This window comes from Phyllobates terribilis, unplaced genomic scaffold, assembly GCF_046119375.1.
Source record: "Phyllobates terribilis strain yellow unplaced genomic scaffold, ASM4611937v1 Scaffold_3__8_contigs__length_932513732, whole genome shotgun sequence".
Taxonomy (NCBI): Eukaryota; Metazoa; Chordata; class Amphibia; order Anura; family Dendrobatidae; genus Phyllobates; species Phyllobates terribilis.
Window position 1 is genome coordinate 528,402,183 of NW_027362763.1, and position 15,104 is coordinate 528,417,286.

Genomic DNA, 15,104 nt, shown 5'->3' on the forward strand with positions numbered 1-15,104 from the left:
TTTTAGACTCATGCTTCCTGTCTTTTCAGGAAGAGTTTACAGCAATTTTCTTATCATCAGGATTACAGTGAGAGGTAACATCTCTATACAAAGCTGATAATACAGGGTCCACCACTCAGAACAGGTGATGTCACAGCTGACCCTGCTACCCCTCATTGCACAGTAACTTTTGCATATCCTCATTAGATGCTTCAATACAAAACATAGGGTCAGAGTCTATTTATTGCTGCGAATGTACATGTGGATTTCCTGAAACAACAAGAGAGTCTAAAAAGCCCTACTGGCAAAGTGTAAGAATTGCAATATTTCACATTTTTATTTTTAATAAAGATTGTGTTATGGAAAAACATTATTGGCATTTAAAAAATACTGTACATTTAACACAAAAACCTGATTAAAATAATAAGTTATTGGAACATCCATGCCGGTACCTGCTTACTCTTTTCTTGCTTGTGTTGCTGGACAACACCGCATTTTCATTGTGGATCACATAGGTTGACAGTGTGACAGTCCTATTTAATTCCCTGGGAATTAACCCCCAGAGCAGACAGAGAGCTTGGGGGTTAATTCCTGTCTTTGGTTTAGCATTAACTTCCTGTTGTGAGCTCTTGATGCGGCTGCTCACTATATAAACTCTTGAATCCCTGTCTACCTATGGCAGTTATAATTACTGTTTTACCTGGTTCACACCTGTTCTCCGCCCCTGTTGTGCGAGTGTTGATTCCTGTTTAAGAAGCGTTCTTATATTCTGTCTATTCTTCTGCTTGACGCTTTTGCTTATTATTCTTATTTCCTAGTTCTGACCATGCTGACATTCTCTGACAGCCTGCTCCACCAGCCAGCAGCTACTCCTTGTACGCAACCCAGAGCACCTGCATAAGTCTCAATCTCTGTGTAGGAGGCAAATGGTGAAGGCCAGGGTTCCCTGGGACTTGATAAACGGAGTAGCTAGCACAAAACCTGTCCGTGGAAGCCTTATATAGAGCTGCCAGGCTACCCTGTAGGTCACAGCCCCACTATCAGTATTTGGTCAGTATTCAGTCAGCATTTTTTCTCAGGAATGGGAGCCAAAACCAGGTGAGGAGCAATCAGAGAAAAGGTATAATAGAAACAAGTCACCAATTCTGCATTTATCGCTCACTCCTGGTTTTATCTCCCACTGCTGCGAAAAAATACTGACTGAATACAGACCAAATACTGATAGTGGGGCTGTGGCCTATGGGGTAGCCTGGCAGCTCTATATAAGGCTTCCACAGACAGGCTTTGTGCTAGCTAAGTCCCAGGGAACCATGGCCTTCATCATTTGCCTCCTACACAGAGATCGAGACTTATTGCAGGTGCCCTGGGTTGAGATGTGGCTGTAGAGAGCAACTTTACAGTCATTTTTATGACACATTCCCTTTAAACACACTGTGTGTCTGGTGATAAAGCTTAGTATTATTAACTTGAATGAAAACTGTAGTGGGATACAATACCAGTGACAGTCACTACAAAAAGTACAGCACTATACCTGGTAAACAATGAAGGAAATGCACTGCATATAATGCTGCAGCCCTATCAGTCATTTGATTCAGGTTGACAACAGTTGGATTCCCTATAATCCAAAGGATAGGACATCAACTTTTAAATTCCTTTAAAGGCTCACTTACACAAGCATAGATTCTCTCACGTAAGAGAATCAGATCGATTATGTTAAAGGGGTTGTCCGGTCTAAATCGCTCTATATATATAAAATCCATCAGTAGGCAGCATAACGTGTATACCTGCTTTCCCTATTGCTAAAGTGTAGTCAATGCTAGTGTTGAGCCACCCCCGTAGTGTTCGAGTTCGGTTCGGTTCGTCGAACACCCGTGTGTTCGCCGAACTGTTCGTCGAACACCTTCGAACACCGTTAAAACCAATGGCAGGCAAACAAAAACACATAGAAACACATAGAAAACACCTTCAAAGGTGTCCAAAAGCTGACAAACTGCTCAGAAGACACAACTAACACATGGAAAAGTGACAAGTACATATAGTCATGCGAAAAGAAAAGAGGTGGAGGAGTAAAAGGAGGGGGAGACACAGATATAGGCATGTCATGCCCTTCTAAAATCCAAAAAGTGAGAAGCCGAGACGGCCAGTCCGCTCCTGCCCGTGCCACCTCCGTGTCGCCGGGTTTGTGCCAGAGCCGCGGTGAACCCTGACGACCAGCCCCCCTCTCCCAATACTGGTGCCTGTCCGCTGGTGGGTCGAGAGAGCCCCCCTGTGGTGGAGGCAGCTCTAAGCTTTTTAATTTAAATTGTCCCTCTAATTTGAATGAATACACTTTAAATCCATTTACAAGGATCTATTGGAGGGCAAGTCTCATGCCAGCAGCCGCGTAATTCCAGCTCCAGTAGCGTCCACTAAAGCTGCTGCAGTTAAAAAGCTTTTATAAGGATCGAGCTCGGCTGTCCACCGCAAGGCATCCTAGTGCCAGTCCCAGCCCCTATGCCTTGGGGTGCCTCCTGATGCTCTTCACTAAGTATCCCGTGGTCCCGAAGCATTTCCTTTGAAAAAATTAAGTGTCCAAACTACAGGTGGTGTAGCTTGCTTAACAGCCGGGATAATCCGCTGACTAGCAGACACTGCTACTAGGCACAAAGTATTTCCTGGGCTAGATGCAGTTAAAAATTTGTAAGTAGATACTCTCGTTGGATGCTGAGAAAGCATTCCATAGAGTCTCCTGGCACGCCATATATGATTCTCTTAAAAAGCTTGGGGTAGGGGTCTAGGGGACCCTTTTATAGCCTAAATCACGGCCCTGTATCACAATACGTCACCTAGGCTGAAGATAAATGGAACTGTAGCACCGAGGGCTCGGTTGCTACAGACGTATTGCACCTCACCCAGAGGTGTGATATCTCACTCTCAGATAAGGATGGAGTGTGGATCAGGACCCGACACCTGCATGCATTACACCACATTGCCGTGGGGCAGGGCGACCAATATGCCCCTGAGATGGGCACGACAGTCCCTGTCCCTGGCTGGAGTGGGGGGAGGGAACACTGAGGAAGGGGAACCCTGCAGTGCAGGAGCAGGGAGGAAGCAGTTCCTGGGTGCATTGAGAAGGGAGTATAAAAGGTGGGCACCATCTTAGTTCAGTGCAGAGAAGTCTGAGCAGAAGTGGCAGGGAGCAGGGGCTCTGCATGAGCTCTGCTCCGGAGGCGGGCCTAGTAACAGAGGCCCAGGCCTGCAAGAGGGAGAAGGAAGGAAGAGGAGCGGAGAAGGCTCCAGGAACGAGGAATGAAGGGATCCCAGGGGTGCGGACGGGCGAGTCGCCACCGCACGCCTGAATCCACCTGCGTGGAGGGGTCAGGCCAAAGGGGGAGACCGGTCCCCGAACTAGTGGAGGCAGGAAACGACCCTCAGCTAGAAACCGGAGGCTCTGACATTTTATGTGGCGCAGCCCCTTGCTCCACCCGCTAGGAAGGCACCACATAGGGTCAGGGAAACTGGCGCCAAGTTTACCAAGAGGAGGCCCGAGGCAGCCGGACAGAAGTGTTGGTAAGAAAGGCCAGACAAAGGACACACAAAGGGGGTCCTGTGAAGCGCTCCAAAGTTATCTGGGAGTTGTCTGAGCCCCTCACCTGGTGAGCACAGTACGACGTGGGCAGCCGTTACCTGCAGACGTGGTCTGGATAATAAGAACTGTGAGTAAAGGCCCTGAACTGCATCACTGACTCCGTGTCGTTACTGCTGCTGCCCTGCACCATCACCCCCATCCTCCGCATACACTGTCCTGAGGCTATACTCCTCCCGTGGGGAGTTATGCTACGCTCTGCTGCACCCACAACACCAGCCTTAGCGGTCTGCCCTGTAGCAGCGGTTCACTCTGACCGCAATCCACGGGTGGCGTAGTCGGACATTTAAACATCAAAACCACATAAATAGTTCCGCCACTGGTTTGACCGCCCTGAGCCACGGAACCGGATCGCCGCCACGAAGACTACAACCACCAGCATCCACCAAAAAGGGTCCGGCTCCGGGTGTCCCAAGGCCCAGGGGGTGCGTCAGAACATTTTCATCACCTTTCACAATCACCAATGGGACAAGGCAGGGATGTCCTCTGTCCCCTCTCTTATACATCCTAGTGACGGAGCACCTGCTCTCATCAATTCGCCATAACCCCAATATTAGGTGGATTGAGGTGGGAGGCACCGAGTACAAGTGCTCTCTATTTGCTGATGATGTCCTAGTATATATCACTCAATCACATATATCCATCCCTGCTGTTATGGCTGAAATAGATCACTTTGTTACATGGTAAAATTTTAAAATCAATGCAGCGAAGTCTGAGGCCCTCGATGTCTCCCTCCCTAAATCCATATAGGATTCCATCCAGTCAACTTTCCCTTTGCCTGGCCCTCACAGGGTATCAAATACTTAGGAATTCCTATTCATAGAGACCTCTCCCATCTATGTTATCTTAATTTTGGGCCCTTTATTGAACAATTCCATACAGACCACGGTTGGCAAGTTAGAACTGTAAGATTCACTACGTGAACCACTGGTGTTTTGTGGAAAAGCACATGTACACCGCGTTCCAAATTATTATGCAAAAAGTGTTTAGGAGTGATAAGGGAAGAATTTGTTTGTTTGTCAGTTAAACTCATTGATGGTGATGTGTGTCAGGGCTCTTTATATCACTGTAAGCAATTGCAGACACCTGTGCTAATTAGTTTGGCAGGTGTGTCCAATGAAAGGCAAGACTACTTAAGAAGGCTCTCTCACATTATTAAGCAGCCTACATTTTCTGCCAAAATGGGAAAGAAAAAGGATGTGTCGGCTGCTGAGAAGCAACAAATTGTGGAGTGTTTAGGTCAAGGCATGACTACAATCAACATTGTGCGATGATCAGGATGAAGTGTCTTGGCAATCAAGAAGTATGTAGCTGATTCACAGTACACACGTGTGCGTGCTGATAAGGGCAAATTGAGGACTCTTTCCTACAGGCAATTACGTCAGGTTGAAACAGCAGCGGCAAAAAAGCCTTGTCATAGCAGCAGACAAGTTTTTGAAGCTGCTTGTGCCTCCAACGTCCCCCGAACAACAAGATGCAGGGTCCTTCAGAGGTTTGCAGCTGTGCATATGCCATCCTGTCGACCTCCTCTATCCACTTCACACAAGCAGAAACGTCTCCAGTGGGCCAAACATTACATGAAGACTGATTTCAAAACTGTTTTGTTCACGGATGAGTGCCGTGCAGCGCTCGATGGTCCAGATGAATGGAGTGGAGGATGGCTGGTTGATGGACACCCCACGCAAACACGGCTACAGCGCCAACAAGGAGGAGGTGGAGTAATGTTTTGGGCTGGAATCATGGGGAGAGAGATTGTCGGCCCCTTTAGGATCCCTGAAGGCGCTAAAGATGAACTCCATAATGTATGTGGATTTTCTCAAACAGCACTTCCTGCCATGGTTCAAGAAGAAGAACCGTGTATTTCACAGCAAGATCATTTTTCTGCATGATAATGCACCATCTCATGCTGCACATAAAACATCTGCATCTCTGGCTGATATGGGCATAAAAGGGGACAAACTTATGATGTGACCCCCATGCTCCCCTGACCTCTACCCCATTCAGAACCTTTGGAGCATCATTAAAAGGAGTGTCTATGATGGCGGGAGGCAGTTCACATCTAAGCAACAGCTCTGGGAGGGTATTCTGTCCTCATGCAAAACAATTGAAGCAGAAACCATCCAAAACCTGACAAATTCAATGGACGAGAGAGTTCAGAAGCTCCTTTCGAACAAGGGGTCCTATGTGAAAATGTAACATCACCTAGAATAAAGTTTTGAGTTGAAAACTGTTTGATTTCAGTTTCTAACAACCTGCTAATGCTTATAATTTCAAAAATGACCATTTTTTTGGTCTTTATTAAAATGAAAAGGTTGATCGAAAAGTTTGGGGGATCTAAGAGTGTGGCAACCCAGTAGTCATGATTACTTCGAATTCTGACAATATGAGGGTCATGCTGCAGGTAGTGCAGCAAGAAGGCACTTATGTGTCTTGCGCATCTCGGAGCCCCAAAATTATTTTCCGGGCTAGATGCAGCTAAAAATTATTTTTAATTTTAAATCTGGTGAAGCTTATTATAGATGGCCTAATAGGATCAGTGCTGCACACTGCTACAAAGCCCAAATTATTTTCCAGTCAAGATACAGATAAACATGATTAGTAATTTGAAAGCTTAAAACGGTTGGTAGGGTGATTTTAACCAATCATCAAGCTTTTACTCTCCCCAGGATGACACAGGGGTAGAAAAGTCGTTTCGGATCCATGATTTGTTCATCTTTATGAACGTGAGTCTGTCTACATTATCAGTGGAGAGCCGCGTGCGCTTATCTGTCAGCACACCACCAGCAGCGCTGAACACACGTTCAGACAGAACGCTGGCTGCGGGGCATGACAAGATCTCCAAGGCGTAAGTGGCTAGCTCCGGCCATTTATCCAGATTGGAAGCCCAAAAAGAGCAAGGGTCCAGTGACACAGTCGTGGCTTCAATGTTTACTTGGAGATACTCCTGTACCATCGTCTCTAGGCGTTGACTATGTGTCAGACTTCTTGTCTCCTGTGGCCTTGCAAAGGATGGGCTAAAAAAGTGGTGAAATGATTCCGCAAAATTGATGTTACCAGCAGATACTGTGGTTCTGTTACGGTTTGAGTGCTGAACACTTGACGGTCCCACGGTTGGCAAGTTGGAACTGTGAGATTCACTACGTACACCACTGGTATTTTGTGGAAAAGCACATGTAAGATTCTGCAACAGTCTCTGCTGATACTCCTGCATGCGTGCATCCCTTTCTATGGCAGGAATAATTTCTGCAAATTTACTTTTGTACCGGGGATCTAACAGTGTGGCAACCCAGTAGTCAGGATTATTTCTAATTCTCACAATTCGAGGGTCATGTTGCAGGTAGTGCAGCAAGAAGGCACTCATGTGTGTTGCGCATCCAGGAGCACCAAGTCCCTGTTGTGTTGGTGGCGAGGTAGCAATCATGCTTCCTTCCTCTGTCCTCTCCCCCCAACCTCGCACAACAGAAATGTGATCAAGGTCTCCCTCATCTGATGAGTCTTCCATCAGTTCGTCCTCCACTTCTTCCTGGGCTCCTGCACCTTCCTCACTAGTTTGGCTGCTACCATGCGCCCTGGTAAAATCATCTCCCCCACCCTCACATGCCTGCCGCCTTGGTGCTGCCGACCGTCTGGACCTTGCAGATGTTAGCCCTTCCGCATACAACTCCTCCTCCTCTACTTCCTCCACCTCCTCTTGTGCCACCACCTGACTCCGAATTCTGTTTAACATGTGCTCCAGCATGTAAATCACCGGAATAGTCATGCTGATAATGGCATCGTCAGCACTAAACATCTTCGTCGCCATTTCAAAACTGTGCAGAAGGGTGCATAGGTCCCTGATCTGAGACCACTCCTCCAGCGTGATTTGCCCCACCTCTGAATCTCGTTGGCCCAGGCTATACGTCAGAACGTATTGCACCAGGGCTTGTCGGTGCTGCCACAGTCGCTGCAACATGTGCAGAGTTGAATTCCACCGGGTAGGCACATCGCATTTTAGCCGGTGAAGTGGCAGGCCCAACGACTTCTGTAGAGATGTAAGTCGCTGAGCTGCGGGATGCGAACGGCGGAAGTGAGCACACAGCGACCGTGCCCTCTGCAGAAGGCCATCTAGTCTGGGATAGTGGGCTAAAAATTGCTGGACAACCAGGTTCAACACGTGAGCCATACAAGGCACGTGTGTGACATTGCCCCGGCGAAGGGCCGCACCCAGGTTTGCAGCATTGTCGCACACGGCCTTCCCTGGTTTCAGGTCCAGTGGAGACAACCATTCATGAAATTGGTTCTCCAGAGCTGACCACAACTCCTCAGCTGTGTGACTCACATTTCCCAGACATTTCAATGTAAAAACCGCCTGATGACGTTGAGCCCTACTGCCAGCATAGTAAGGAGGTGTGCAGGATCCCTTCTGTTAGAAAGCTTGTGGCATGACCAGACAGGCTTTGGGTGCAGGTGGAAGACCGAGAGGAGGTTGAGGAGGCAGAAGCAGTGGAGGAAAAATGACATAAAGAGGATTGACGCACAACTCGTGGGGACGGCAAGACTTGGACAGCAGCCCCTTGTCCTGCTGTCACCATAGTTACCCAGTGCCCAGTCAGCGACATGTAACGCCCCTGTCCATGCCTACTCGTCCAAGTGTCTGTGGTGAAATGCACCCTGTCACACACAGAGTTTCTCAAAGAAGCGGTGATGTTGTGTGCGACATGCTGGTGGAGCGCAGGCACACCTTTCTTTGAGAAGTAGTGCCGACTGGGCATCTGGTACTGGGGCACTGCGACGGACATAAGGTCTCGAAAATCCTCTGTGTCCACCAGGCGGAAAGGCAGCATTTCTGTAGCCAAGAGCTTGCAGATGGTGAAATTCAACCTCTTAGCTTTCTCATGGCTAGGAGGAAATGGTCTTTTACTTGTCCACATCTGAGGGACCGAGGGCTGGCTATTGTGCTTAGACGGGGTTGATAAGGGTGTCCCCGGCAAACTGCCGGTCTGTGAGGAAGATGCAGGCGGACATGTTAGGTTGCCTTGATCCAAAGGTGGTGCTATCGATGTCGGACAGCGCTCAAGACCAGCTGGTGTTACCACCTCCAAAGAAAATGATGACCTGCCAATCACGCTGGCTGTTGCGGGTAAAGAGGTGGCAGGTCTGCGCCCCAAAACAGGTGTGACTGCTGTCCCCCCAGTCACAGAGGATGAAGAGGCCGCGGATGCACAAGATATGGCAGACGGTGGTTGGCCCGGCCGGCTAGACCGCATTGTAGCACACTGAGCTTCCCACTGCAACTTATGCTTCATGTCCATGTGCCGGTTCATGCATGAAGTACTCAAACTATGTATTTTTTGGCCTCTACTTAGCTTTTGCTGACAAATGTTACAGATAACACGAGTTGGGTCATCTTTATCGATCTGAAAAAATGCCCAGGCTATGCAAGGCTTAGCACCCATGCGACCTGAAGAGCCACCACGACTTGTGGTGAGAGGCAGAGTTGTGTTTGAGGATGCAGTTGTTGACGTGCTTCCAGTACTACGTCTCTGTCCAGGAAGGCGCAACCTGACCTCGTCGTCACTAGCATCTTCCTCCACCTCCTCTGCTGACCTCATCTCTTGGCTGACTGTGGGTTGACAGTAAGTGGGATCTCCGACCTCATCATCATCACCCTGTGCGTTATCACACCCGTCGTCCTCAGAGCCAACCTGTTCCTGCCCTGACAAAAAACTAAAGTTGTCGCTCCAATCAGGTATTTGAGTCTTATCATCGTCTTCCTCATTGTCTCCACCAACAGGAGTTACAGTTTGGGAATGAGGGTCTACATTATGGTCAGAACCTTCTGCGTCTGGTCCTGGATCCGACTCATAAAGATTCTGGGCATCAGTGCAGATCATTTCCTCGTCTGGATTCACAGAAGCGCTGGAGTCGACCTCTGATTCCCAGGCTATAGTATGAGTAAACAGCTCTGCAGACTCAACCATCTGTTCTACCTCATACTCAGACGGGCAGCTGGAGATTTGGGAGCTGTGAGGAAGCAAGTGCGATTTGGGTGACACCTTTGAGGACTGGAGTATTTGTGATGTTGAAGTTGATGTGGAGGAGAGCCCACTTAAAGGAGCACTTGATATCCGTTGAAGCACCTGCTGTTTTTGTGCCTCATCTGGAATTTGTAGCGATTGGCGTGGCCGTAAGAAAGGGATCTTATCACATTGTCCGCTAAAAGAAGTAGACATTTTAGTTTGGCTGGAAGATGGTCTTTCTTCTGCACTTACCCCACGGACACAACCTTTTTTCCCCTTCCCAACACGCCTATTCCCCTTTCCACCAGCAGCAGGCCTTTTTCCACTCATTTTGGTGGTTAACTAATTCACAACTCTGGAGTTGTTTGCACAAAAAAACAATGGATGGTAACCGAGCAGAGCTGAGTGGCCAAACTGTGGTATTAGGCCAAAACTATTGGCTGGGTTAGATGCAGAAAAAAATTATTTTTAATTTGCAACCTGATGGAGGTCAGTATAGATGGACTAATAGACCAAGTCCCACACACCGCTAGAAGCCCAAATATTTTTTCAGAGCTAGATGCAGAAAATTTTTTTATTCAATTTGCAACCTGATGGAGGTCAGTATAGATGGACTAATAGACCAAGTCCCACACACTGCTAGAAGCCCAAATATTTTTTCAGAGCTAGATGCAGAAAAAAATTATTTTTAATTTGCAACCTGATGGAGGTCAGTATAGATGGACTAATAGACCAAGTCCCACACACTGCTAGAAGCCCAAATATTTTTTCAGAGCTAGATGCAGAAAAAAATTATTTTTAATTTGCAACCTGATGGAGGTCAGTATAGATGGACTAATAGACCAAGTCCCACACACTGCTAGAAGCCCAAATATTTTTTCAGAGCTAGATGCAGAAAAAAATTATATTCAATTTGCACCCTGCTGGAGGTCAGTATAGAAGGACTAATAGAACAAGTCCCACACACTGCTAGAAGCCCAAATATTTTTTCAGAGCTAAATGAAGAAAAAAATTATTTTTAATTTGCAACCTGATGGAGGTCAGTATAGATGGACTAATAGACCAAGTCCCACACACTGCTAGAAGCCCAAATATTTTTTCAGAGCTAGATGCAGAAAAAAATTATTTTTAATTTGCAACCTGATGGAGGTCAGTATAGATGGACTAATAGACCAAGTCCCACACACCGCTAGAAGCCCAAATATTTTTCCAGAGCTAGATGCAGAAATTTTTTTTATTCAATTTGCAACCTGATGGAGGTCAGTATAGATGGACTAATAGACCAAGTCCCACACACTGCTAGAAGCCCAAATATTTTTTCAGAGCTAGATGCAGAAAAAAATTATTTTTAATTTGCAACCTGATGGAGGTCAGTATAGATGGACTAATAGACCAAGTCCCACACACTGCTAGAAGCCCAAATATTTTTTCAGAGCTAGATACAGAAAAAAATTATTTTTAATTTGCAACCTGTTGGAGGTCAGTATAGATGGACTAATAGAACAAGTCCCACACGCTGCTAGAAGCCCAAATATTTTTTCAGAGCTAAATGAAGAAAAAAATTATTTTTAATTTGCAACCTGATGGAGGTCAGTATAGATGGACTAATAGACCAAGTCCCACACACTGCTAGAAGCCCAAATATTTTTTCAGAGCTAGATGCAGAAAAAAATTATATTCAGTTTGCAACCTGATGGAGGTCAGTATAGATGGACTAATAGAATGATGCTATGCCCAAAAGATTTTACTTCACTAGGTGCAGTAAAAAAATTGGTATTCTATACACAGGTGGTATATCTTGCAACACAGATAGGCTACTCCACTGACTAACACACTCTGCAATAGGCCAAAAAGGATTAGCTTTGCTAGATTCAGCCAAATGCTGTGAAAAAAACTTGAACAGCACTGGCACAGACCTGCCTGGCAAAAACTGATAGGAACTGATGTAACCTAGTCCTGAAAAGGACTCCAATTACAATTAGTCTTTACTCCCACAATCTATCTATTTAAGAGCACAGACCTGCCTGATAAAAGTCGTAGGAAATGCTGTAACCTAGTCCTTAAAAGGACTGCAATCACAACTATTCCCTACTCCCAAGCTATCTGTATATTTGTGCGAAAATTGGCTTGAAATTAACAAGGTATAGCGCACACAGCAACAGCGGTGCCGTCTAACACGCAGCTGCAGCAGTGAGAAAATGGTGGCGACGGGGAAAATGGCTTGGTCTTATAGGGCAAGGACATGTGACATACACTGCCAATCACACATGCCCTTGCTTGTGTGAAAAAAAGCACTTTGCTCCGTGTGTGCGCTGCTGATAGGCTGACAGATTGCACCTCCCCACTGTAAATGCGGGAAAGAGAAAAAAAAATGGAGATCTTCATTGTTCCTGCAGAGATCCATCCCCTGCCCCTCCCCCCGCCCCGCTGTACACTCAAACTGCGTATTAACATTAATTTTCATCATTACTGAGAAAAAATCCAGTTATGATTTTGGTGCACGAACAGTTATCGAACATAACCTCGAACAGCTGAATTTTTCTCAAATTGTTCGTGTTCACCGACCGGCTCGAACACCGCCCAAAACAGCTCGAATTTGAGATTGGCGAACAGTTCGAGTAGAACAACGCTCATCTCTAGTCAATGCAAGAATTATTCAGAATAATAAAGGGAGAATTGAGCACAATGAAGCATCCATTGTGACAGTTGCACATGGCCAAGATGTTATAATTAAAAGAGTTGTCTCATGTTCATTAAATGTTAAAATTGCAAAGTGTTTGGTAAAACAAGCAATCTTGCAATTTATTTAACACAGGGATTTTAAATTCTATAGTTTACTTCCAGTTGTCTATGTTACCAGCCACTTGAGAGTGGCTCCTAGGCTTAAAAGGTCATTGCTACAGGCTATGGTCACACATTGCATTTTTGCCGCATTTTTTTATTCAAATCAAGAGCTGCTTTTTACAGTACCAGTAAAAGCTATGAGATTTCAGAAATCTCATGCACACACATTGGTCGTTATAATGACTGAATTGGGATACGTTCACGCGTTGCGTTTTTGCTACTTTTTTCTGTATGCAAAACCTGCTGTCTTGGCAGTAAAGAAGCTGCTTAAAAAACATGTTTTGCTGCATTTTTTGCTGCCTTTTTGACGCAGTTTTTGCTGTGTTTTTCAGGTACATTTGTCTCTCCTGCATTCTGATACAGTTTAGTGCCTGTTCTCTACACCAAAAATGCAGCAAAACCGGATACCCCTCGTTTTTGCTGCATTTTTGCACTTACTCATTGCTTTCTATGGGTGAAAAAACACTGAAAGAAGTGATATGCTGCAGTTTTCAAAAACAAAGCAGTTTTCCAATTCAGTCAGGAGTAAAAAAAAAACAACATGTGTGCATGAGATTTCTGAAATCTCATTGCTTTTGTTGGTACGGTAAAACACAGTTTTTAATTTGCATAAAAAATGCACCAAAAATGCAACGTGTGAACATAGCCTTGGAAAACTGCTGCTTTTTGAAAACTGCAGTCACTTCTTCCAGCGTTTTTTCATCCATAGAAAACAATTAGTAAGTGCAAAAAAACAGCAAAAACATTGCCATCAGTTTTCGCTGCGTTTTTAGTGGGAAAAAAGGCAGACACAGCAGAATGTGAAACCCATTTATTTTTGTGATTTTCTCAGGTTTAAACCAAAATGTCTTGGTCTCCTCACATGAGAATAGCAGTTAAGATCAGTACAATTTAATTAAATTAGTGATGTGTTAAAGTAAACAATTGCCTGAGCAATTCAATGGCTGACCAATGTGTAAAACTAAACATTGACTGACCAATGTCTGAAATTGAACAATGTCCGACCAACTCAATAGCCCTGACCAATGTGTGAAAGTAAACAGTGTCCGCCCTACAAAATGCACTGCCATTGTGTTAGGTAAACTATTCCCTACCAATTCAACTTCCCCCACTGTTGTTGCATTTGTAATTATGTATTTTTTCATGAACTCCTTAACTTTTTTGCTCAGAATATTAACTATTTTTTAGACAGAAAAATCTTTTTCCACTAAATAATTTGATCAATTTGCCCTTTTTTTCCAAAAATGTTTTATTGTTTCACATATGTCTTGATTTGTACCCTAACACCTTGCATTGTTTATGTATGTATGGTGGAAGCAAAGCTAAATGCAGCAAGAAAAGCATCAAAAAAGCCAGCAAAACCTCCTTTTTGTCTGCATCTTTTTTTGCTACAAGAGATCAGGTTTTGGCTGCAGAAAAAAAGCAGCCCAAAAGCAATGTATGAACATAGCCATACAGCCCAGTGCTACTCCCATACTGCAGAGGTAAAGCTACCTCTGCTAGCAGCATCAGAGATAGAACAGTTCAAATCAATGGCTTGACCATGCTGCTGGTCTGAGATGTCAATCTTCAAGAGCACACCACTGACCAGCAAAAAAAGAATCTAGGAGGCAGAGGATCGATGTGCTCATAAAGACTGAAGATGAGCACACACTTTTAATATTTACAGTTGTAATGAAAATTATTCAGCCCCTATTGCAAATTAGTTTTATTAGCAAACTTATCAAATGTCCTGCAGTTTGCTTATTAAACTAGAACAAATTAAATAACTCAACACAACTAATATAACAAGTGGTTGTCCCCTCTGCAGACTCTATCTTTAGCTGCCATGATACCTCCCATGCACAGCACAGCACACAGGGATTGATTCCTGCTCTTTATTACTTTTTTTCCATGTAGACAGAATCAGAATAAGCAGCAGAATCAATGAAATTAGACGGCAGTGATCAGTGTAGTTTCATCATTTTTAACGTTGAAGGCAGCCTTAAAGCGGTATTCCCATCTCCATGATCCTATCCCAATATGTAGTAGGTGTAATAATAATAATATTAGCAAATACCTCCAATGTTGTACAGTTTTTTTGATTCATAATGTCTCTTTCCTCATGTGCAGGCATTGCAAGACCTTAGGTATCCATGGTTACGTCCACTGATATAGTGACAGTTAGCTAGTTGCTAGTGGTCGTAACCATGGATACCTAAGCTACTGCAATGCCTGCACATGAGGAAAGAGACATAGCGAATCAGAAAAACTATACTACATTTCTAATTGGAGGTATTTGCTAATATTATTATTATTACACCTACTACATATTGGGATAGGATCTTGGAGATGGGAATATACCTTTAAGTCCATCGATGTTCAACAGTTCAACCTATAGCCTAAAATGTTGATCCAAAGGAAGGCAAAAACCCCATGGGGCAGACACTAATAGTGCCATATTAGGGAAAAATTTCCCTCCTGACTCCACATATGACAATCACCGACCCATCACAGAATCTAGTACCCATAACCTGTAGTATTATATTTTTCAAGACAGGCATCCAGGCCCTTCTTGAACTTTTGTAATGAATCACTCATTACAACATCATGCGGCAGAGAGTTCCATAGTCTCACTGCTCTTACAGTAAAGAATCTGTATCTGTGATTTTAATTAA

At 44.8% G+C, this 15,104-nt stretch overlaps 1 protein-coding gene across 1 annotated transcript in view; it reads right to left on the bottom strand.

The window, feature by feature from the left end:
- Window positions 1–15,104, bottom strand: part of SLC2A12 (solute carrier family 2 member 12) — a 106,194-nt gene that overhangs the window by 41,797 nt on the left and 49,293 nt on the right. The gene's annotated exons all lie outside the window — the stretch shown is intronic.